Source organism: Eptesicus fuscus, chromosome 5 (genome assembly GCF_027574615.1).
Source record: "Eptesicus fuscus isolate TK198812 chromosome 5, DD_ASM_mEF_20220401, whole genome shotgun sequence".
NCBI classification, from domain to species: domain Eukaryota; kingdom Metazoa; phylum Chordata; class Mammalia; order Chiroptera; family Vespertilionidae; genus Eptesicus; species Eptesicus fuscus.
In genome coordinates this window covers 103,526,231-103,549,243 of record NC_072477.1, presented here as the reverse complement: position 1 = coordinate 103,549,243, position 23,013 = coordinate 103,526,231, and the positions used below count along the sequence as shown (strand labels likewise).

General features: G+C 47.6%; 1 pseudogene; it reads left to right on the top strand.

Annotated features, from left to right (window-relative positions):
• The first annotated feature begins 10,598 nt into the window (after positions 1 to 10,598).
• Positions 10,599 to 11,531, top strand: LOC103299456 (calpain small subunit 1-like; annotated as a pseudogene).
• The last annotated feature ends 11,482 nt before the right edge of the window (positions 11,532 to 23,013 follow it).

The window sequence follows — 23,013 nt, the reverse complement described above, 5'->3', positions numbered from 1 at the left end:
CCCGGTGCACTAAATTCGTGCATGGGGAAGGGGGTGTCCCTCAGCCCAGCCTGCACCCTCTCCAATCTAGGACCCCTTGAGGGATGTCCAACCGCCTGTTTAGGCCCGATCCCAGTGGGATCAGGCCTAAACGGGCAGTTGGACATCCCTCTCACAATCCAGGACTTCTGGCTCCCAACCGCTCGCCTGCCTCTGCCTGATTGCCCCTAACCACTTCTGCCTTGCCAGTCTGATCACCCCCTAACCTCTCTCCTGCCAGCCTGATCAATGCTTAACTGCTCCCCGGCCGGCCCAATTGCCCATAACTGCCCTCCCCTGCTGACCTGGTCACCCTTAACAGCCCTCCCCTGCCAGTCTGGTTACCCCCAACTGCCCTCCCCTACAGGCCTGGTTGCTCCCAACTGCCCTCCCTGCTGGCCTGATCACCCTCAACTGCCCTCCCCTACAGACCTGGTACCCCCCTACTTCCCTCCTCTGCTGGCCTGGTCCCCTCAACTGCCCTCCCCTGCAGGCCTGGTTCCCTCCAACTGCCCTCCCCTGCAGGCCTGGGTCCCCCCAACTGTCCTCCACTGCAGGCATGGTCCCCCCCAACTGCACTCCCCTGCAGTCCTGATCCCCCCCAACTGACCTCTCCTGCAGGCCTGGTTCCCCCAACTGCCCTCCCCTGCAGGCCTGGTCCCCCCCAAAACTGCCCTCCCTGCAGGCCTGGGTCTCCCCCAACTGCCCTCCCTTGTTGGCCTGGTCTCCCCCAACTGCCCTCCTCTGCTGGCCTGGTCACCCCTAACTGCCCACTAACTGCCCACAACTGCCCTCCATTCAGGCCATCTTGTGGTGGCCATCTTGTGTCCACATGGGGGAAGCCATCTTTGACCACCTGGGGCGGCCATCTTGTGTCTTTGAGTGATGGTCAATTTGCATATTACTCTTTTATTAGATAGGATGGTAATGTCCCAGTATTGTGGCATTACAGGGAAGGGCTCCATCTACACTAATAAAAGAGAAACATGCAAATTGACCATACCTCCGCTATGCCCACAAGCCATGCCCACCATCCAATCAGGAGTGAGTATGCAAATTAACCCAACCAAGATGGCTGCGGCCATGGAGCGAGCAGTAGGGAGGCTTGGGTTTCCCCGGCAATGGAGGAAGCCAAGCTTCCCGCAGCCCTGGCCTGCCCTGGCCTGCCCTGGCCTCTGCTAAAGGCTACAAAGTTTCACTTATAGAACAAAAATAAATCCCAACAAAAATGGTGGCAGCCATGGAGCTGGAGAGAGCAGGAGGATTGAGTTGCCCCCGGTGATGGAGGAAGCCAGGCTTCTGCAGCCCTGGACTGCCCTGGCCTCCGCTCAAGGCTACAAAGTTTCAATTATAGAAGATAAATAAATACCAGATACCAGGGCCTCTGCTTGGGTCGCCAGGGGGCATGGCCGGCCTGCAAACCACCACAGGCCCCTCACCCAGGCCGCCCCACGCACCAAAGGAACCCCCACCCTGATCCGGGACACCCTTCAGGGCAAACCAGCCAGCTCCCACCGGTGCACCAGGCCTCTATCCTATCCTATCTAATAAAAGAGTAATATGTAAATTGACCATCACTCCAACACTCAAGATGGCTGCCCCCATGTGGTCAAAGATGCCCCCATGTGGACAAAATATGGCCACCACAAGATGGCCAGCAGGGGAGGGCAGTTGGGAGGGACCAGGCCTACAAGGGAGGGCAGTTGGGGGCAATCAATCCTGCAGGGGAGGGCAATTAGGGGTGGCCAGGCCGGCAGAGGAGGGAAGTTGGGGGCAACCGGGCCTGCAGGGAAGGGCAGTTGACCCAGGCCTGCAGGGGAGGGCAGTTAGGGGTGACCAGGTCTGCAGGGGAGGGCATTTAGGGGAAATCAGGCTGGCAGGGGAGTGTTTAGGGGGTGATCAGGCTGGTAGGCAGAAGCGGTTAGGGGCAATCAGGAAGGCAGGCAGGTGAGCAGTTGGGAGCCAGCAGTCCTGGATTTTGAGAGGGATGTCTGACTGCCCGTTTAGGCCCAATCCTACCAGGGGACCCTCGAGGGGTCCCAGATTGGAGAGGGCGCAGGCTGGGCTGAGGGACACACACCCCTGTGCACAAATTTCATGCACTGGACCTATAGTTCCATATAAATGACATTTTTAGATTAATGAAAATTAACTCTTTAAAGATCAATCCTATGAAAAATTTTACCATTTTTCATGGAACGCTTAGTAATAAAATTAATACTAACATAATTGATTATCAATGGATTATTTTCTAAAATAATATAGATGCCTGTCTCCTTATACAATGGAAATCAAACATCATTTAATTTTTTCATCACATCTCCAGAGTATCATTAAGAGTATCTATTATTGAATATTGTATTAATCAAGTACTAATTTTACTTCTTAGAATTCTTGTAGTTCAAGAGTTCCAGATGATACTTCATGCTATTATTTTACCTGTTAATCCCTTCTAATTTACTGCTTTTAATATACTCCAGGTCAGCAAACCAGGTAATCAAATTTAAGAGTTAGAAACATGTTATCCACTGTTGGTTGAAATGTAAAATGGTGCAGCTGCTATAGGAAATAGTATGATGGTTCTTAAAAAATTAAAATGGAATTATGACATGATTTAGTAGTAATTATATTTTTCAATATATACCCCAAAGAATTCAAAACATGTTCTCAGAGAGATTTTGAACACTCATGTTTATAGCAGCACAATGAGAGCCAAAAGGTGGAAGCAATCTAAGTGTTCATGGACAGATGAATGGGTAAGCAAAAGGTGGTATCTATACTATGGGATATTATTCATTGTTAAAAAGGAAGAAAATTTGGCACATGCTACTACTAGTACATGGATGAACCTTGAAGACATTATACAACATGAAGTAAGCCAGTCACAAAAAGACAAATGTTGTATGATTTCATTTATATGCGGTACCTGGAGTAGTCAAATTCATAGACACAAGGGAAAATGGGGAGTTGCTAATGGGTACAGTTTCAGTTTTGCAAGATGAAGAGAGTTGAGGAGATTGGTTGCACAACAATGTGAATGTACTTAACACAAATCAACGGTACCCTTAAAAGTAGTTAAAGTGGTCAATTTTATTGTATTTTGCCACAATTAAAAATAAACTTAAAAAATAAAATAAATAAACTTAGAAGGGAATTAGAAACATGTATCACTTCATTAAATAAATACTTCTCTGGTGTCTACTATGTATCAGGCCCTGTTCTTGGTCCCAGGGATAAGGTGCTGAACAAAATAAATTTTGGCCTCATGGAGCTTACATTCTCATGAACACAAAAAATCCAGATTTGTAAGAGTTAAGAATTTTAATTAGTTGGAAATATATTGTAATAAAAGTTATAAGGTATGGAAATATATTTTGAAGGAAAAAGGTGAATTGTTCTAAAACTGGTTATGTCTCAATGGGTGTAAAGGTTTGTGAAAGTTATGCAAAGGTTTGTAAAAGTTATAGAAAGTTTGTTAAATGGAAGTTATTTAGATGACACAGGCCAGTGATCCAGGACAAGCAGAATAGGAAAACTGAGACAAATAGATAAACAACAATTTGCAGCTATCTAGAAAATCCTATCTTCTCTAAACCAAGGACAGAAGAGTAAATGGTTTGCTTAGCTTAAACCACCCTACTCAGGTAGAGAAATAGCAGAATCCAATTAGCGCCATTTTTTTTTTTTACTACACTCAAGGACAAGTGAAGTTAAGAGAATAAATCTCATTTTGGTATGTCAGCATAAAGTTGATAAATTATATGAGATTGTCCACTAAATGTCCAGTCTTTAAAACCCCTCAGAATGAAGGCTCAGCATGTGCTCTTCTGAATAATAAATTTAATTAAGTAAATAAATTTAAGGATCAAAAGTAAGCTAACATAGCCCGGCTGGTGTGGCTCAGTGGTTGAGCATTGACCTAAGAACCAGGAGGTCACAGTTCAATTCCTGGTCAGGGCACATGCCTGGGTTGTGGGCTCAATCCCCAGTAGGGGGAATGCAGGAGGCAGCCAATCGATGATTCTCTCTGATCATTGATGTTTCTATCTCTCCATCCCCCTTCCTCTCTGAAATCTATATATCCTATATAAGAAAGAGAGAATATGCAAATTGACCATCACTCTGCCACAAAGATGGCAGCACCCACAGCAGAGGCAGGGTTTCTGTAACACAAGATGGCTGCACCCACAGTGGAGGCCGAGTTCCCATAATGAGCCTTAAGGAGCAATCAGCAGGGACCTGAGGCTATGCCCCCCGTGACCCTGTGGGGCTTCACAGGGGACCTCAGGCCACGCCCCCCACCCAGCAGGGCTTGACAGGGGACCTCAGGCCACGCCCCCTGCCCCAGCACCGGGCCAGGGGACCTGAGGCCATGCCCCCTGCCTGGCAGGGCTTTACGGTAAAGCATCCATCTTATATAAAAACTGCTGTTTGAAATTTTAACCCTGCTATTTTGGCTTCTCTAAATGCTTGCTTGCTTAATAAGGAAAATAAGACTACTCCCATTCCAGAGAGGCCATAGACTATGCCCCAGACAGAGTTGTCAGTGCTGGCACCAGGCCAGGCCTTGAGACATGGTCTCATGGCCCCTTCTCAGCATGCAGGCCTTCTTTCCCAGAAGGCCCGGAAGTCTCATTCCAAATTTGGGAGACAAAGAGCTAGAAAAAGTATAAATAGAAAAAGTTCCCTCCATGTTGGGGGACCCAGAATTTGAAAGACACATTTTTCTCTGGGCCTGCGCAGAATTTAACCATTAAAATGTAACTCCCTTTCTCTAAGCATTGTTTGGTTTTTCTCCAGTCTTCTGTAACAATGGGGGGCCTCAAGGTGCAACACCTGCACTGGTGCTGGACTGGAGGACATAAGGCTGCTCCCCCCGCCCCGGCGCCAGGCCAGGGGACCTCAGGCCATGCCCCCCGCCCTGCACCGGGCCAGGGGACATGAAGCCGGGCCCCCCACCTGGTGGGGCTTGACAGGGGACCTCAGGCCGTGCCCTCCGCCCAGCGGGGCTTGACAGGGGACCTGAGGCTGCGCACCCCCTCCTGGTTGGGCTTGATGGGGGACCTGAGGCTGCGCGCCCCTCTTGGGGCTGGTCTGGTGGACCTGAAGTTGTGCCCCCCTTGCCCAGTGGGGTTTGACAGGGGATCTCAGGTTGTGTCCCCCACCCAGCGGGGCTTGACAGGGGACCTCAAGGTGCATCCCCCACCCCAGCCCGGGCTGGGGGACCTCAGGCCACGCCCCCCACCCCACTGCCGGGACAGGGGACCTGAGGCAGCGGCTCCCACACAGTGGGGCTTAACAAGGGTGGGACCAGCTGGGTCTGAATCTAGCCCAATGTGGGGGGCAGCCGGGTCTGGGTCTCATGCAATTTTGAGGTGCACATGGGTGGGCGGGGACTTGACTCTGGGTCCCATGGTGCGCCCCAGACTCTGACAGGAGCAAGATTTTCATATATATTTTACTAATTTTCTTTCATCTCTGACACATCTATTATAGAGAAAGGGCAAATAGCAGTATTAAAATATTTCGTCTAACTTATCCCCTTTTAATGTTCATGAATTTTGTGCACCAGGCCACTAATAGAAGAGAAATATGCAAATTGACCATACCTCCGCAACACCCACCAGCTAATCAGGAGTGAGTATGCAAATTAACCCGACAAAGATGGCAGGTTAATTTGCATACGCAGGCGTAGAGCGGTGGGTGGGGCAGGACGCCTGATATGAGGGGGAGGGTGGGAGGCGGAGGGAGCTACAGAAGCAGCGCTCCGGCCGGGAGCTGGGACTTGCAGGCTCCCAGGTGGCCAGAAGTGAAGCCAGGGTAAGGAAGGCCTATTCTTGCACAAATCTTCATGCAACGGTCCTCTAGTATATAATAAAAGTGTAAACGACCTTTACAGCAGATGACCAGAATGACTGGTCACACTGATAAGCACTAGCCACCAGTGGCCAGATGCTCAATGCAGGAGCTGCCCTCTGGTGGTCAGTGCGCTCCCACAGGGGGAGTGCTGCTCAGCCAGAAGCTGGGCTCACGGTTGATGAGAGCGGTGGCAGTGGCGGGAGCCTCTCCTGCCTATGCAGCAGCATTAAGGAACAGTGAGCTGAGCAGTAAGGAGCGAGGGCTCCCAGGTTGGAAGAGGGATGTCCGCTGAGGGGTCCCGGACTGTGAGAGGGCGCAGGCTAGGCTGAGGGACCACCCCCCCAGTGCACAAATTTCATGCACCAGGCCTCTAGTATATATATAAAAGTAAGCTAACATAAAGTTAAAATTTGGTTCTTTTTTCACTTTGTTAAAAGGACAAGAGTTTTCCTCTTACTTTTCAGATATAAGATTTTTTTAAAGAACAATTTGGTAAATTATATATTTTTCTCCCTATGTGATTCCTCCTAATTTGGCAATTCTTTTTTTAAATTATTATTATTGTTATTATTTTTTATAAGTTGGCAATTCTTTTTTTAAAATATATTTTTATTTACTTCAGAGAGGAAGGGAGAGGGAGACAGAGAGAAACATCAATGATCAGAGAGAATCAGTGTCTGTCTCCTGCATGCCCCACAACCTGGGCATGTGCCCTGACAAGGAATCGAACCGTGACTTCCTGGTTCTTAGGTCAATGTTCAACCACTGAGCCACTCTGGCCAGACAAATTTGGCAATTTTTAAAATTTAATATCCTCACCCAAGGAAATTTTTCCATTGACTTTATTTTTTATTTATTTGTTTTTTAGCATTAAATTTTTTTTTTACAATATACAAAAAAAATCTATTACCAGATTGTAGATACAAAATAATTAGCCATTTACATGAAATAAACATTACTATTTCAAGAAAAAAGATTTTAAATATAATAACATTACCAAAACTGTACTAACAGTATAATATCACAAAAGTTGTAAGAATTATTTAAAATTTACAAATAACAGGATTACTTCTATTATTTTCTAAAATATTTTTTCCTCTGGCTCTATTTTTGTTCATAGATTTATGCTATTCATTATATTCCACAAATGAGTGAGATCATTCGATATTTATCTTTCTCTGACCGGCTTATTTCTCTTAGCATAACACTCTCCAAGTCCATGCTCTTGCAAATGGTGAGTTCCTTCTTTTTTACAGCACTATAATATTCCATTGTGTAGATGTGCCACATTTTTTAAATCCACTCATCTGCTGATGGGCTCTTAGGCTGTTTCCAAATCTTAGCTATTGTAAATCATGCTGCTATGAACATAGGGGTGCATATGTCCTTTCTGATTGGTGTTTCTGATTTCTTGGTATATATTCCTAGAAGTGGGATTACTGGGTCAAATGGTAGTTCCATTTTTATTTTTTTGAGAAAACTCCATACTGTATTCCACAGTAGCTGCACCAGTCTGCATTCCCACCAGCAGTGCATGAGGGTTCCTTTATTCTCCATCCTCGCAAAAACTTTTCATTTGTTGATTTGATGATGATAGCTATTCTGACAGGTGTGAGGTGGTACTTCATTGTTGTTTTGATTTGTGTCTCTCAGATGATTAGTGACTTTGAGCATGTTTTCATATGTCTCTTGGCCTCCTGTATGTCCTCTTTCAAAAAGTGTCTATTTAGGTACTGTGCCCATTGTTTGATTGGATTGTTTATCTTCCTTTTGTTAAGTTGTATGAGTTCCCTGTAAATTTCAGAGATTAAACCCTTATGGGAAATATAATTGGCAAATATGTTCTCCCATGCAGTGGGCTTTCTTGTTGATTTTTAATGGTTTCTTTTGCTGTGCAGAAGCTTTTTACTTTGATGTAGTCTCAGTTGGTTATGTTTTCCTCCCTAGTTTCCATTGTCCTAGGAGCTGTATCCGTAAAGATATTGCTACAACATATGTCTGATATTTTGCTGCTTATGGATTATTCCAAGATTTTTATGGTTTCCTGATTTATCTTTAAGTCCTTTATCCATTTTGAGTTTATTTTTGTGTATGGTGGTCTAGTTTCATTTTTTTGCACATATCTGTCCAATTTTTCCAGTACCATTTATTGAAGAGACTGTCTTGACTCCATTGTATGCTCTTGCCTCCTTTGTCAAATATTAATTGAGCATAATGGCTTGGGTTGATTACTGGGTTCTCTGTTCTGTTTCATTGGTCTATATGTCTGTTCTTGTGCCAGTTCCAGGCAGTTTTGTGAACAGTGGCTTTGTAGTATAGCTTGATATCTGGTATTATGATCCCTCCAACTTTTTTCTTCTTTCTCAGGATTGCTGTGGCTATTCAGGGTCTTTTTTTATTCCAAATGAATTTTTGGAGAGTTTGTTCTATATTTTTGAAATATGCCATTGGTATCTTAATGGGGATTTCATTGAATCTGTAGATTGCTTTGGGTAGTATGGACATTTTAAAGATGTTGATTCTACCAATCCATGAACACAGTATATTCTTCCATTTCTTTATGTCTTCCTCTATCTATTTTTTTTAATGTCCTGTAGTTTTCTGAGTACAAGTCTTTTACCTCCTTAGTTAAGTTTATTCCTAGGTATCTTAATTTTTTGTTGTTGTTGCAATGGTAAATGGGATTGTTTTTTTAGTTTCTCTTTCTGTGAGTTCGTTATTGGTGTATAAAAAAGCCATAGATTTCTGGGTGTCAATAATGTATCCTGTTACATTACCAAATTAATTTATTAAGTCTAGTAGTTTTTTGATGGAGTCTTTAGAGTTTTCTATGTACAATATCATGTCATTGGCAAATAATGATAGTTTTACTTCTTCTTTTCCAATTTGGATGCCTTTTATTTCTTCTTCTTGTCTGATTGCTATGGCTAGCACTTCCAGTACTATGTCGAACAGGAGTGGTGAAAGTGGACATCCCTGTCTTGTTCCTGTTCTTAGGGGAAATTGTTGCAGTTTTTGCCCACTGAGTATGATGTTGGCTGTGGGTTTGTCATATATGTCCTTTATCATGTTGAGATATGCTCCCTCTATTTGCATTTTGCTGAGAGTTTTTATCAAAATTGGGTGTTGGATTTTGTTGAATGCTTTCTCTGCATCTATTGATATGATCATGTGATTTTTGTCTTTCTATTTGTTTATGTGATGTATCATGTTTATTGATTTGCAAATATTGTACCAGCCTTACATCCCTGGAATAAATCCCACTTATCATGTTGTATGATCTTTTTATATATTGCTGGATGCGATTTGCTAATATTTTGTTGAGGATTTTAGTGTCTATGTTCACCAGGGATTTTGGCTTGTAATTTGCTTTCTTTGTAGTGTCTTTATCTGGTTTTGGAATTAGGATAATGCTGGCCTCATAAAAAGAGTTTGGAAGTGTGCCTTCCTCTTGGATTTTCTAAAATAGTTTGAGGAGTATAGGTGTTAGTTCTTCTTTGAATGTTCAGTAAAATTCTCCTGTGAAGCCGTCTGGACCTGGGCTTTTGTTTGGAGGGAATTTTTTTTATTATTACTGCTTCTATTTCATCAGTTGTTATTGGCTTAGTCAGGTTTTCTGATTTTTCCTAATTCTGTTTTGGAAGATTATATTTTTCTAGAAATTTGTCTATTTCATCCACATTGTCCAGCTTGTTGGCATATAGTTTTTCATAGTATTTTCTTACAATCTTTTGCATTTCTGTTGTGTCAGTGGTTACTTCTCCACTTTTGTTTCTGGTTTTATTTATTTGGGTCCTCTCTCTTTGTTTCTTGATGAGTCTGGCCAATAGTTTATCAATTTTGTTTATCCTTCCAAAGAACCAGCTCTTGGTTTCATTGATTTTTTTGTATTGTTTTTTAAGTCTCTATGTTATTTATTTCTGCTCTAATCTTTATTATTCCTTCCTTCTCCTTATTCTGGATTTTCTTGTTGTTTTCTTTCTAGTTCTTTAAGTTGTAGGATTTATAGCAATAAATAGTTTATAGCTGGTTTTTCTTCTTTTTTGAGGTATACCTGTAGCACTATGAACTTCTCTCTCAGGACTGCTTTTGCTGTGTCCCAGAGATTTTGGGTTATTATGTGGTCATTTTCATATGTTTCCACTAAGTCATTCTTTATCTCAAACTGTTCTTTCTTCATTGTTACTATAGCTTTTTTTCATGTTGTTGAGCATCTTTACCATCATTACTCTGAACTCTGTTTCAGACAAATTTCTTATCTCTGCTTCATTTATGTCTTATTCTGGAGAATTCTCTAGTTCTTTCATTTGGGTGTTTTTGTTTTTTTCTCCTCATTTTGGCTGTCTGTTTGGGTTTGTTACTATGTATTAGGTAGATCTTCTACTCTTCTCAATCTCTAGTGCAGGGCAGTGTTAAAGGCTGCTTCTGACTAATTAGATAAGGCAAAGACTCAAAGCCTCAAGAGACTGGGGGAGCAGTTGAGACAAGTGGACTCGTGGACTGTTGAAAGGCAGTGAGCGACCAGCCACACTGCCCTTGTACTTCATAATCCCAGCCCTTATGTCCCCAGACCTGATGAGATTCTAAAGTCTCAGCTTCAAAGATCCCCAGACTGATGATCTCAGTTTCAAACCTCCAGACATGTCCTGCCCCTGTTATCTCGCCATGGACACTCTTCCACCTTCTGTCCTTGGATTTGAGATGAATCTAGAATCTCAGCCATGTTCCTGGTTAACTCATTCTTGAAGGGAGGTAGTGGTGGTGGTGATGAGGGCCTAGGGAATGTGCTTGGAGGCCTGATCAGTGGAAGTGGTGGTGGCATAGGTGGAGTCAGTGGTGGGGGTGGTGGAACTGTCATGCGCATCCTGGGTGGGGTCATTAGAATCCTCATTAGTGAGGCAGCTGAGCTGTATCACCCAGAGCCCCACACACCCATTACTCCAACATCGAGGCCAATGAGAGAGGAGGTCTGGCAGTTCTGGAGGCTCTTTGCCCAGCTAGCTGGAGATGACATGGAAATCAGTGCAACAGACCTCATGAACATTCTCAACAAGGTGGTGACCCAATACCCTGATCTGATGACTAATGGTCTTGGCATTGACACATGTTGCTGCATGGTGGCCATGGTGTATAGTGATACAACAGGCAATCTGGGTTTCTAGGAATTCAAGTATTTGTGGAACAACATCAAAAAGTGGCAGGCCATATACAAACAGTTTGATGTTGACCATTCATGAATCATTGGCAGCAGTGAATCTTTGGGGGCCTTTGAGGCAGCAGGGTTCCATCTAAATAAGCATCTTTACAATATGATCATCTGACGCTACTCAGATGAGGGAGGGAACATGGATTTTGACAATTTCACCAGCTGCCTGGTCAGGCTGGATGTCATGTTTCGTGCTTTTAAATTTCTTGATAAAGATGGCACTGGACAAATTCAGGTAAACATCCAGGAGTGGCTGCAGCTGACTATGTATTCCTTAGTGGGAACCCCAGACCTCTGCCATCATCACCTCACATTAGGTGTCACCTTGCACATTTTGGTCTCTCCCAGGGCTGATCCTGTTTGCAGTCATGTCTTTGTGGGTACTGCTGACCCACCAGCTTTTCCATTTTCCCAGCTGTTGGCAACTAGCTTCTCAGACAACAGCTAGGGATCAAGATGTCCCAAAATGCCATGCCCCAAGTTACCTCTGGCTCTAAGACACTCTAACACACCCTGCCCCATGGGTCACTCCACCCTCAGCACACCCATCCCACAACCCTTCTTATGCATCTGTGCCAAGTTGTGTCACTTCCACACCCCAAGGGCCCTTCTCCAAGTTCTGGGAGAAATCACCCAGGCCCTATGCACCCTGGCACACCTGTTCAGTTAACCACCCAAGCATCTGAACTCCAGGTCATAACAGGCCCATATATGCCCCAGTGCCTTTGTATTCTGCCCCCAGCCTGAGAGGCCCTGGAGGAAGTAAATGCATCCCAGTTGCTGCTCTAAGAGAGGAAAAAAAGCCTCCAGAGACCGCCTCTGCCTACAGACTGATAGAATTCCGATGTGAATTGCCCCCCAGGGCAATCATCCTCAGGTGCGGTGAGAGGTTTCTTCAACAGGGTGGGGCAATTTCTTCTGCCTAGAAGCTAGTTGTTATTTTTAATCTCTTAAGTTGCCTCAGGGCAAGGTGTTTTCCAATAAGGTGCGTCAACTGTCTTCCCCCCAGGCAAGGCAGATGTCTATGTGGGAAAGATGACCTCTGTTGCATGAGGGAATGACTTAGCCCAGGAAACTTGGGTGTCTGCCTTCTGAGCTCTATCCTTTGAGTCCCCTGTCCTGGCTTCTGCTCTCACCCCTCTAGTCCACTTCACCTTCCACCTGCCAGAGCACAAGGTGAGTGGCTCCACAGGGAATTTTGTGCATTGGCCCTTTAAGAGGGTGCCTGAATTTTAAGTTGTTACTCCCTGGCAGACAGCACCCTGCTGCTTTTCACAGCCAGATGTTATGTGGGTACCCTCCTCAGTTTGGTGCTCTCTGCTGGAGAGCCCAGCTTGGGGATTAGATCCCATAGTTGTCAGTGACAACCCCCCACAACTGAGATATCTCTTTTGGACTTCAGTTGCTGTCTGTGGGCACCTGGCCAACCCTTTTGCACCTCCACCCCTCCTACCAGTCTCTATGCGGTCTCCACTTTCAGTCCTCGAGTATCAGGGTTCTCTCCTGCGTGTTTTCCGTTGATTATTCAGGAAGTTTTTCTGTATTTTAGTTATAATTCCAGTTTGTTCCTGGGAGCATGTCCATGCAGCACCACTTACTCTGCTGCCATTTTTTATCTCTCCATTGATTTTAGAGAGAGTGGAAGAGAGAGGGAAAGACAGAGAGAAACATCTATGTGAGAGAAACACATTGATTGGTTGCCTCCTGCACCTGCCCTGACCAAGGCCCAGGCCGGGGGGAGCCTGTAACTGAGGTACATGCCCTTGACCAGAATCAAACCCAGGACCCTTTGGTTCCCAGGCCAATGCTCTATCCACTGAGCCAAACTGGCTAGGGCAATTTGGCAATTCTTAATGACCGAGTCATGGCAATATGCTTGTTTGCATGAATTCTATAAGACCAGTTTTCAATTGTGGTTTTATTACCCAAGACTGACTGGAATGTCATGTCTGAGAGAGACATGCCTGTACTCTAGATGTCAACAGAAAGCTTTAGGAAATTAAGACTGATCCTGATGCTAATAAGACTCCCTTGGTGAAATCCTTGTACCTTGCTTTGTTATTGGGTTCATGGCATTCTTTCCTGGTCAGGAACAAAGGCTGCTTTCCTGAGAGATGGCCAGAAAAAAACTTCAAGACATTTTGGGAATCTCTTGGCTGTATTCCTCTGGGAAACTTGAGGAATACAGCCAAGCCTATAGATCTTACAGGCAAACCTGATGGCAACTAGGTGGCTCAGCTTCTTTACCCTGAGGGGCTAATTAAAGCTCAATTATGACATTCCAGCAAAGCAGGGTTTTATTTTTATTTATTTTTAAAATACATATTTATTGATCTCAGAGAGGAAGGGAGAGGGAGAGAGAGATAGAAACATCAATGATGAGAGAGAATCATTGATCGGCTGCTTCCTGCATGCCCCCCATTGGGGCTCATGCCCACAACTCAGGCATGTGCCCTTGACTGGAATCAAACTCGGGACCCTTCAGTCCACAGGCCGACACTCTATCCACTGAGCCAAACCAGCTAGGGCAAAGCAGGTTTTTAAAAGCCTATGTGGCCCTAGCCAGTTTGGTTCAGTGGATAGAATATAGGTCTGGAGACTGAAGAGTCCCGGGTTCTATTCCAGTCAAGGGCATGTACCCCAGTTGCAGGCTCCTCCCAAGCCTGGTCCCTGGTCAGGGCGTGTGCAGGAGGCAACCAATCTATATGTCTCTCTCACATCAGTGTTTCTTTCCCTCCGACTCTCTCTAAAAATTAATGGAAAAAGATCCTCGGGTGAGGATTAAATAAATAAATAAATAAATAAATAAATACCTGTATGATCAATAGCTATTCTTATCGTGTTTATGCAAATAACCAGGCCAAATTGAAACTAGACAATGTAGTAAATAAATTGGTCTTAATGTGGCCCTTTAATAAAAATGAGGGTGATTTTAGGGTCTCAATAGGCTTTATAATACACAGTTGTGAATATTAGACTCTAATTCAGTTAATTGTCTTCAAAGTTTTATTTTTCACATATGAATTAAACTGGATCCTGAATTTATCTAGTTTTCTTAAATATTTGGCTATAACCCTCCAAACTGATGTTTCATTTTTCTCCCATCCTTTGACTTGGAATTAGTGAGAACTAAAACACTTTTCCAAGGAAAAACAAGATGGCGGCAAAGTTAAACAACTAAACTGCCGCCACACACAACAATTTCAAAAATACAACGAAAAGACAAAGCGTCTACCACCCAGAACCACGGGAAAGCTGGCTGAATGGTAGATTTACAACTAAGAAGGAAAAAGAAAGAACAAACGTGGAAGGGCTGAGGTACGGAGGCACGAGAATCAGGCTGGTGGCGGGCAACGGGACGCGCGGCTTTTTTTCCAACCCGAAGGGGGATAAGCTCCCGATCACTCTGAAATCCAGTTTCTGGGGACGCGCGGGGGACCCAGACACCTACGGGAGAAGCTGGCCATCGTGTCGGAAAGTGAGAGTGACTTTCTTGCAGAGGTGTGCCCAGCAATCAGTGTTTACTGTGCTGGAGCGTGGGACGCAGGGACTTGGAAACATGGAAAGGCTGACGGCAGCCATTGCTGTTTGCCATGCCCTAGCCTAGTGACGCCCTGAGACCCCGCCCAGCCCTGAGACCCGCCCAGGCTCCAAACAGCAGCTTTTGCATATAAATGGCCTGCCCTGTGGCAGCTTAACCAAATAAACTGCAGCTCCAGTCAGACTGCTCCAAAACCACTCAAGCAAAGAGGAGAAAACTGCAGTTTTTGCCGTAACTCCTGCTGAGTGGCCTCAGACAGTAGCTGACCTGCACCCCATTGGAGATCCAGAAACGAGGGCATCTAGTGGTCGGTGTGAGACAACACCAGATTTCAACCACTCGCATAAGAGACACATTCAAGAGGCAGACTCAGTGAGCGCCAAAGCCCTACTGGAACAAGTCCTGGCCCATAAACGTGTCTCCTGCACAGCAATTCTTCCTTTATGGATACAGCGGGTCCTCACAGCCAATTGGCCTGGAGGTCAATTCCTCCCAGTGACACCAACAACAATCAAGATTTAACTACAACAAGGCTGTACACACAGTCCAAAAAAGGGTGCACCAAGAGCGTCCACCTCAGGTAACTGGGAGGCTGACCCATTGAACCAATAGGACACAAAGCTACCCTACCAACTCAAGGAAGCAGCAAAAATGAGGAGGCAAGGAAACAGATCCCAAACAAAAGAAATGGAGGAGAACAAACGACTGGACATAGAGTTCAAAACCACGGTTATAAGGTTTTTCAAGAATTTCATAGAAAAAGCCAATAAAGATGGATTTCAAGATGGCGGCAGAGGTGAAAGGCTGATCTGTTGCCTCGCATGGCAGTTTCGGAAATACAACTAAAACATGGACTGGTGAGGGCGGCGACTGCTGCTCGCGTCTCCCCAGACCGGGCGGCTGCTCCTCTCAGTCAGCACCGCAGCCGGGGCCATGGGCTGGTGGGCACCGTGGCAGCTGCTGTGGCGGCGGCCACGGACTCGGCGCAGCGGCTCTCGGTGAAGGAGGAGACCATCTTTCTGCAGGAGGGGCTCATCCGCACCACCGACCTGGCGAAGCTGCCCAGTGAGATCCTCAGGGCCCCGGAGGCCGCCGACACCGACTTGGAGGATTCTTAGGATTTCCCATCTTACATTCAAGTCCTTTAACCATTTTGACAGAGGAGAACCAAGAAGGCGGCAAAGTTAAACAAATGAACTGCGAACTGCGCCGCGCACAGCAATTTCAAAAACACAACTGGAGGACAGAGCATCTGCCACCCAGATCCACAGGAGAGATGGCTGAATGGTAGATTTACAGCTAAGAGGGAAGAGGAAACCAGCGAAATCGGAGGGGATGAGGTGCGGAGGCGCGTGGGTCGGGCTGGTGGCGGGGGAAGGGACGCGCGGCTTTTGTTCCAACCCTAGGGGAGATTAGCTCCCCATCACCCTGAAATCCAGCTTCTGGGGACACGCAGGAGACCCAGACGCCTGCGGGGAGAGGCGGGACTCTTGCGGAGGTGCGCCCAGCAATCAGTGTTTGCTGCGCTGCAGTGCGGAACGAGGGGGCTTAGAAACGTGGAAAGCAGAAAAAGCAGACTTGCAGCCATTGTGGTTTGCCACGCCATGGCCTGTTGGCGCCCTGAGACCCCGCCCCGCCCTGAGACCCGCCCCGCCATGGGACCCGCCCCGCACGTTTTGAAAACCCGCCCCGCAAGTCTTGCAGGCGCACCTGCGCTCCAAGCAACGGCTTGTACATGTGGGTGGCCTGCCCTGTGGCAGCTTGACCAGATGAACTGCGGTTCTAGTCGGACTGCTCCAGGGCCACTCAGACAGGAGGAGGAAACTACAGTTTTTGCTGTAATCCCTGCTGAGTGCCTCAGGCAGTAGCTGACCTACACTCCATTGGAGACCCAGAAACGAGGGCATCTAGTGGTCTGTGTGAGATGACACCAGATTTCAACCACGCGCATAAGGGACACATTCGGGAGGCAGATTCAGTGAGCGCCGAAGCCTTGCTGCACCAAGACCTGGCCCATGGAAGTGTCTCCTGCACAGCAACTCTTCCTTTATAGACAAGGGGGGCCCTCATGGCCAATTGGCCTGGAGGACAATTCCTCTCAGTGACACCAACAACAATCAAGACTTGACTATACAGAGGAGGACCAAGATGGAGGCATAGGGCGGAAGCCTGATTGTTGCCTACCACAACAACTTTAAGGCTACGGTGGGAGAGCAGAGCGGACACCATCCAGAGCCACCGGAGGGCTGGCTGAGCAGATGCTCTACAACTAGAATAAAAGAGGGGTATGCGGGATGATGCTGATGCCGGTGACCCAAGGACCACACTTTAAGAACTAAGGCTCAGGCGACACAATGGCGGCCTGGAACGTGCTCGGTGCAGTTCTCCCAGCGGTCTCCGGCTGAGGGGACGGCTCCACTGGCTGCCGAGCATGGACAGGCGAGCCTCTGGGAGACGTGGGGTGGGAGACTCCGTGCTTGCTGACCTCTGAGTCCTTCAAGAATCTCAATGCCCCGGAGGCGGCCAGGTGCGCACGCTCGGCGGCCGGCCACCGCTGCGGACCCGGGGGCCGACGCAGCGACACCGGACCAGCCCGCCGCCGTGCACTGGGCACACCGGAGCTTCGCCAAGCCCGCCACCCAACGAGTTCTGCGGCAGCCGTCCTGGTGCTCTGGGAGGATGGCCGAAGGAATTGCTGAGAGGGAATTGACCAACAGGAATTAGGATCAAGAAGACGAAACCCCGCTGGGACCCGGGTGCGGGCGAGGTTGCGCGCCTCTGGGCTCGGGTGTGGTCACACGCCTCTGGGTCTAGGTGGGGCCTCACGTCCCTGGGTCTGGGTGAGGCCGGATTCTGTGTTCGGGTGAGGCCATGTGCCCCTGGGTCCGGGTGAAGCTGGATGCCAGGTGCGGGTGAGGCCATGTGCCCCTGGACCCGGATGACGTTGGGTCCCGTGCCCGGGTGAGGCCACGCGCCCCTGGGTCCGGGTGAGGCCGTGTGCCCCTGGATCCGGGTGAGGCCACACGCCCCTGGGTCCAGGTGAGGCCACGCGCCTCTGGGTCCGGATGAAGCTGGATCCCGGGTCCGGGTGAGGCCGTGTGCCCCTGGATCCGGGTGAGGCTGGGACCTGGGCCCGGGTGAGGCCACGCGCCCCTGGATCCAGGTGAGGCCACACGCCCCTGGGTCCGGGTGAGGCCACGCGCCTCTGGGTCCGGGTGAAGCTGGATCCCAGGTCCGGGTGAGGCCCTGTGCCCCTGGACCCGGGTGAGGCTGGGACCTGGGCCCGGGTGAGGCCACGCGCCCCTGGATCCGGGTGAGGCCGTGTGCCCCTGGATCCGGGTGAGGCCACACGCCCCTGGGTCCGGGTGAGGCCACGCGCCTCTGGGTCCGGGTGAAGCCGGATCCCGGGTCCGGGTGAGGCCGTGTGCCCCTGGATCCGGGTGAGGCTGGGTCCCGGGCCCGGGTGAGGCCATGTGCCCCTGGGTCCGGGTGAGGCCTCACGCCCCTGGGTCCGGGTGAGGCCGTGTGCCCCTGGATCCGGGTGAGGCCACACGCCCCTGGGTCCGGGTGAGGCCACGCGCCTCTGGGTCCGGGTGAAGCCGGATCCTGGGTCCGGGTGAGGCCGTGTGCCCCTGGATCCGGGTGAGGCTGGGTCCCGGGCCCAGGTGAGGCCACGCGCCCCTGGGTCTGGGTGAAGCTGGATTCCGGGTCCGGGTGAGGCCATGTGCCCCTGGATCCGGGTAAGGCTGGGTCCCGGGTCCGGTTGAGGCCTCGCGCCCCTGGATCTGGGTGAAGCTGGATCCCGGGTCCGGGTGAGGCCTCGCGCACCTAGGTCCGTGTGAGGCCACGTGCCCCTGGGTCTGGGAGAGGCCACGCGCCCTCGGGTCCAGGTGAGGCCATGTGTCCCTGGATCCGGGTGAGGCTGGGTCCCGGGTCCGGGTGAGGCCTCGCGCACCTAGGTCCGGGTGAGGCCACGCGCACCTAGGTCCGGGTGAGGCCACGCGCCCCTAGGTCCGGGTGAGGCCACGCGCCCCTGGGTCCGGGTGAGGCCATGTGTCCCTGGATCCAGGTGAGGCCTCGTGCACCTAGGTCTGGGTGAGGCCACGCGCCCCTGGGTCTGGGAGAGGCCATGCGCCCCCGGGTCCGGGTGAGGCCATGTGTCCCTGGATCCGGGTGAGGCCTCGCGCACCTAGGTCAGGGTGAGGCCACGTGCCCCTGGGTCTGGTAGAGGCCACGCGCCCCTGGGTCCGGGTGAGGCCATGTGTCCCTGGATCCGGGTGAGGCTGGGTCCCGGGTCTGGGTAAGGCCTCACGCACCTAGGTCCGGGTGAGGCCACGCGCCCCTGGGTTTGGGAGAGGCCACGTGCCCCTGGGTCCGGGTGAGGCCATGTGTCCCTGGATCTGGGTGAGGCCTCGCGCACCTAGGCCCGGGTGAGGCCACATGCCCCTGGGTCTGGGAGAGGCCACACGCCCCCGGGTCCGGGTGAGGCCATGTGTCCCTGGATCCAGGTGAGGCCTCGCGCACCTAGGTCCAGGTGAGGCCTTGCGCCCCTGGACCCGGATGAGGCTGGGTCCCTGGGCCCGGGTGAGGCCACGTGCCCCTGGGTCCGGGTGAGGCCTTGCACCCCTGGGTACGGGTGAAGCCGGATCCTGGGTCCGGGTGAGGCCGTGTGCCCCTGGATCCATCCGGGTGTGGCTGGGTCCCCGGCCCGGGTGAGGCCACGCGCCCTTTGGGTCTGGGTGAGGCCACGTGCCCCTTAGTCCAGGTGAAGCCGTGCCCCTGGGTCCGGCCGAGACAAAACCAGAGCGAGTCGGACCTCCGTTACCACCATTTGTCCACCATCCAGAGCTGAGGGGTCAGTGCTGACATGTACACATAAGGAACTGGTGGACATTGAAATTGGGTCTCAAAAGAACTGTTGGTCCAGATAGAAACTCACTACAGACTGATTCATTTGCCTGTCAACATAACTATTATTGCTCGTCTCACATTCAGTTCTTATAAGTATATATCTAGTGACATGTGATCTCGCTCATCTAGGGGAAATGATGAACAACATAGACTGAGGAACGAGAACAGAACCAGAAACAAGGAGGCATCGATCGGACTATTGGGCCTCAGAGGGAGGATAGGGGAGAGTGGGGGGAGGGAGGAGAGATCAACCAAAGGACTTGTGTACATGCATATGAGCCTATCCAACGGTTAAGTTCAACAGGGGGTTGGGGCATCCGTGGGGAGGGGTGTGGGATGGGAATGGGGGGATGAGGACAAATATGTGACACCTTAATCAATAAAGAAATTTTAAAAAAAAGAAAAAGCCGATAAATTTAATGAGACCCTCGAGGATATGAAAAAGGTCCAACTAGAAATGAAACATACACTGACTGAAATAAAAAATATTATACAGAGACCCAGCAGCAGACTAGAGGAACGCAAGAATCAAGTCAAAGATTTGGAATACAAAGAGGCAAAGGACACGCCTCCAGAAAAGCAAGAAGAGAAGAGAATTCAGAAAGTAGAAGATAGTGTAAGAAGCCTCTGGGACAACTTCAAGCGTACCAGCATCCGAATTTTGGGGGTGCCAGAAGAAGAGAGAGAGCAAGACGCTGAAAACCTATTTGAAGAAATAATGACAGAAAACTTCCCCCACCTGGTAAAAGAAATAGACTTACAAGTCCAGGAAACGCAGAGAACCCCAAACAAAAGGAATCCAAAGAGGACAACACCAAGACACATCATAATTAAAATGCCAAGGGCAAAAGACAAAGAGAGAATCTTAAAAGCAGCAAGAGAAAAACAGTTAGTTACTTACAAGGGAGCACCCATACGATTATCAGCTGATTTCTCAACAGAAACTATGCAGGCCAGACGGGAATGGCAAGAAATATTTAAAGTGATGAATAGCAAGACCTACAACCAAGACTACTCTACCCAGCAAAGTTATCATTCAGAATTGAAGGGCAAATAAAGAGCTTCACAGATAAGAAAAAGCTAAAGGAATTCATCACCACCAAACCAGTATTACATGAAATGCTGAAAGATATTATTTAAAAGGAGGAAAAAGAAGAAAAAAAGTAAAGATAAAAATTATGAACAACAAATACATACCTATCAACAAGTGAATCTAAAAGTCAAGTGAATTAAAAATCTGAAGAACAGAATAGACTGATGAAAATAATAGAATCAGGGGCATAGAATGGGAGTGGATTGATAATTCTCAGGGGAAGGGGGTGTCTGTGTGGGGGGTACGGGAAGAGACTGGACAATATCATTCACCTATGGATAAGGATAGCGAGGGGGGAGGTAAGGGCAGAGGGAAGGTTGGGAACTGGGAGGAGGGGAGATATGGGGGGGGAGGAGAAACAATTGTGATAATCTGAACAATAAAGATATATTTAAAAAAACAAAAAACAAGTGTTGGAGAGTTTGTGGAAAAAAGGGAACCCTCATTCACCGCTATTGGGAATGTAGTGGTACAACCACTATGGAAAGCAGTCTGGTGATTTCTCAAAAAATTAAGAATAGAGCTACTATGCAACTCAACAATCCCTCTCCTGGGTATATACCCCCAAAAAGTTGAAAACATGTATTTGTAAAGATATATTCACCCTTATGTTCATTGCAGCATTATTTACAGTGGCCAAGACATGGAAATAACTAAAGTGTCTGGTGATAGAGAACTGAATAAAGAGGTTGTACATATACACAATGGAATACTACTCAACCATAAGAAAGGATGAAATAGTGCCATTTGCAACAACATGGATGGACCTTGAGAACATTATGCTAAGTGAAATAAGTCAGTCAGAAAAAGGTAAGAACTATATGATTTCACTCATATGTGGGATATAAAACTGAAATTCATGAATACATACAGCAGAGTGGTGGTTGCCAGAGGGAAGGTTCAGGAGGTGAAGGGGGTCCTAATATATGGTGACGGGAGATTTGTTGTTGGGTGGTAGGCAATATGCAGATCTTGTATCATAGAAACCCACACCTGAAACCTATATGATCATATTCACCAATATCACCCCCAATAAATTTAATTTTTAAAATGGAAAAAATGCCTAATGGCTGAAAAACTACATAGTAAATCCTGATGCGTTTTGGGACATGAAGTCTCTGCCAGATTTGGAGTTGTTTCCCTCACTGTCTTGCAAAGCCTCCACAGCAACTCAGGCTTCTTTACTCTCCATAATCACACTAGGCACTCTGGCTGCCCCTCCTATAAGTATTTCTGGAGCAGGAGCAACCAGTAGTTAATGGCATGTCCTGTTTCTTGACTAGGAAGACTAATGGGTGAAGCATATTGTATACCTTGATAAAGTAGATTTGTTTTCTATCCTTCAAAGTCTCAACCCCAACAAACTCCAACGGGGTTATACCCATTAAGACATCTCAGAAAAAGGAAAATGAACCACGTAAATAATACAAATTATGCATGCCTGTGAGAAAAATCACATTACCTAGAAGCACCAACCTTTGTGGCATCAAATGTATTTACCATTGGCTGCTTAGGTTAGGAAAAGGATGATAGAAAAATTTCTGGATGACTAAAATAGTATGTATGTCTGTGTATTTGTTTTTAAACAAATTAATATTGAAATGGATTAATGGTCTAAAATTGGAATTTCTAACATTCTCTTAATATTTGTAATTTCATGCATCATAAGAAGGCCCTGAATTTAAATTGTTGAAAAGTGGGTATCATTATCATCACCCTAAGCCATCACCAAATATCATCAGTGCCTTAAATTACATCTTCTTGATCTTTCAAGCTATGATAACAAGACAAATGCTGGCCTTGGCATCTGGGATCTAGTATATATTTTTAAACTATGAAAATATGATTGCTCTCTCACAGTGAATGAAACACTTATTTTCCCAGTATTATCAATAACTTCGGTTTATATGATCATACTCATCTGATCCTCATAAGGCCAACAGTCTGATATCAGGTTAAAATATGAATTAAGATGCCATCCATAGCCAGGACGGAGGGATACCCACAGGTAGTATGGCAAACAAAAGTCCTCAACCTTATTTTCCATTATGGTCCAATCACCTCAGTATAAGCAATTCAAGCAAAATTGGCAATTTTACTGAAAAACAGTTGATTCTATTTTTTTATGAATGATTCATTTTAAAGTCACTTATTTGCTAAAAATATATGACCGGGAAGTAATTTGTAAGGTTCCTATATGAAATAGCTCATTCTTTGGCAAATAACTGTGTTTCTATATATTCTTGGGGACAAACAGTCATAGGGTTTCTAAAACTGCCCTCCCCCCATAATAGTTTACCAGAAATTTCCCAGAGTTATTATGAACACAATTCACTAAACTAGATTAGAGAAAACTGCTTTCCCCCTTACTCTCATGGGACTTTG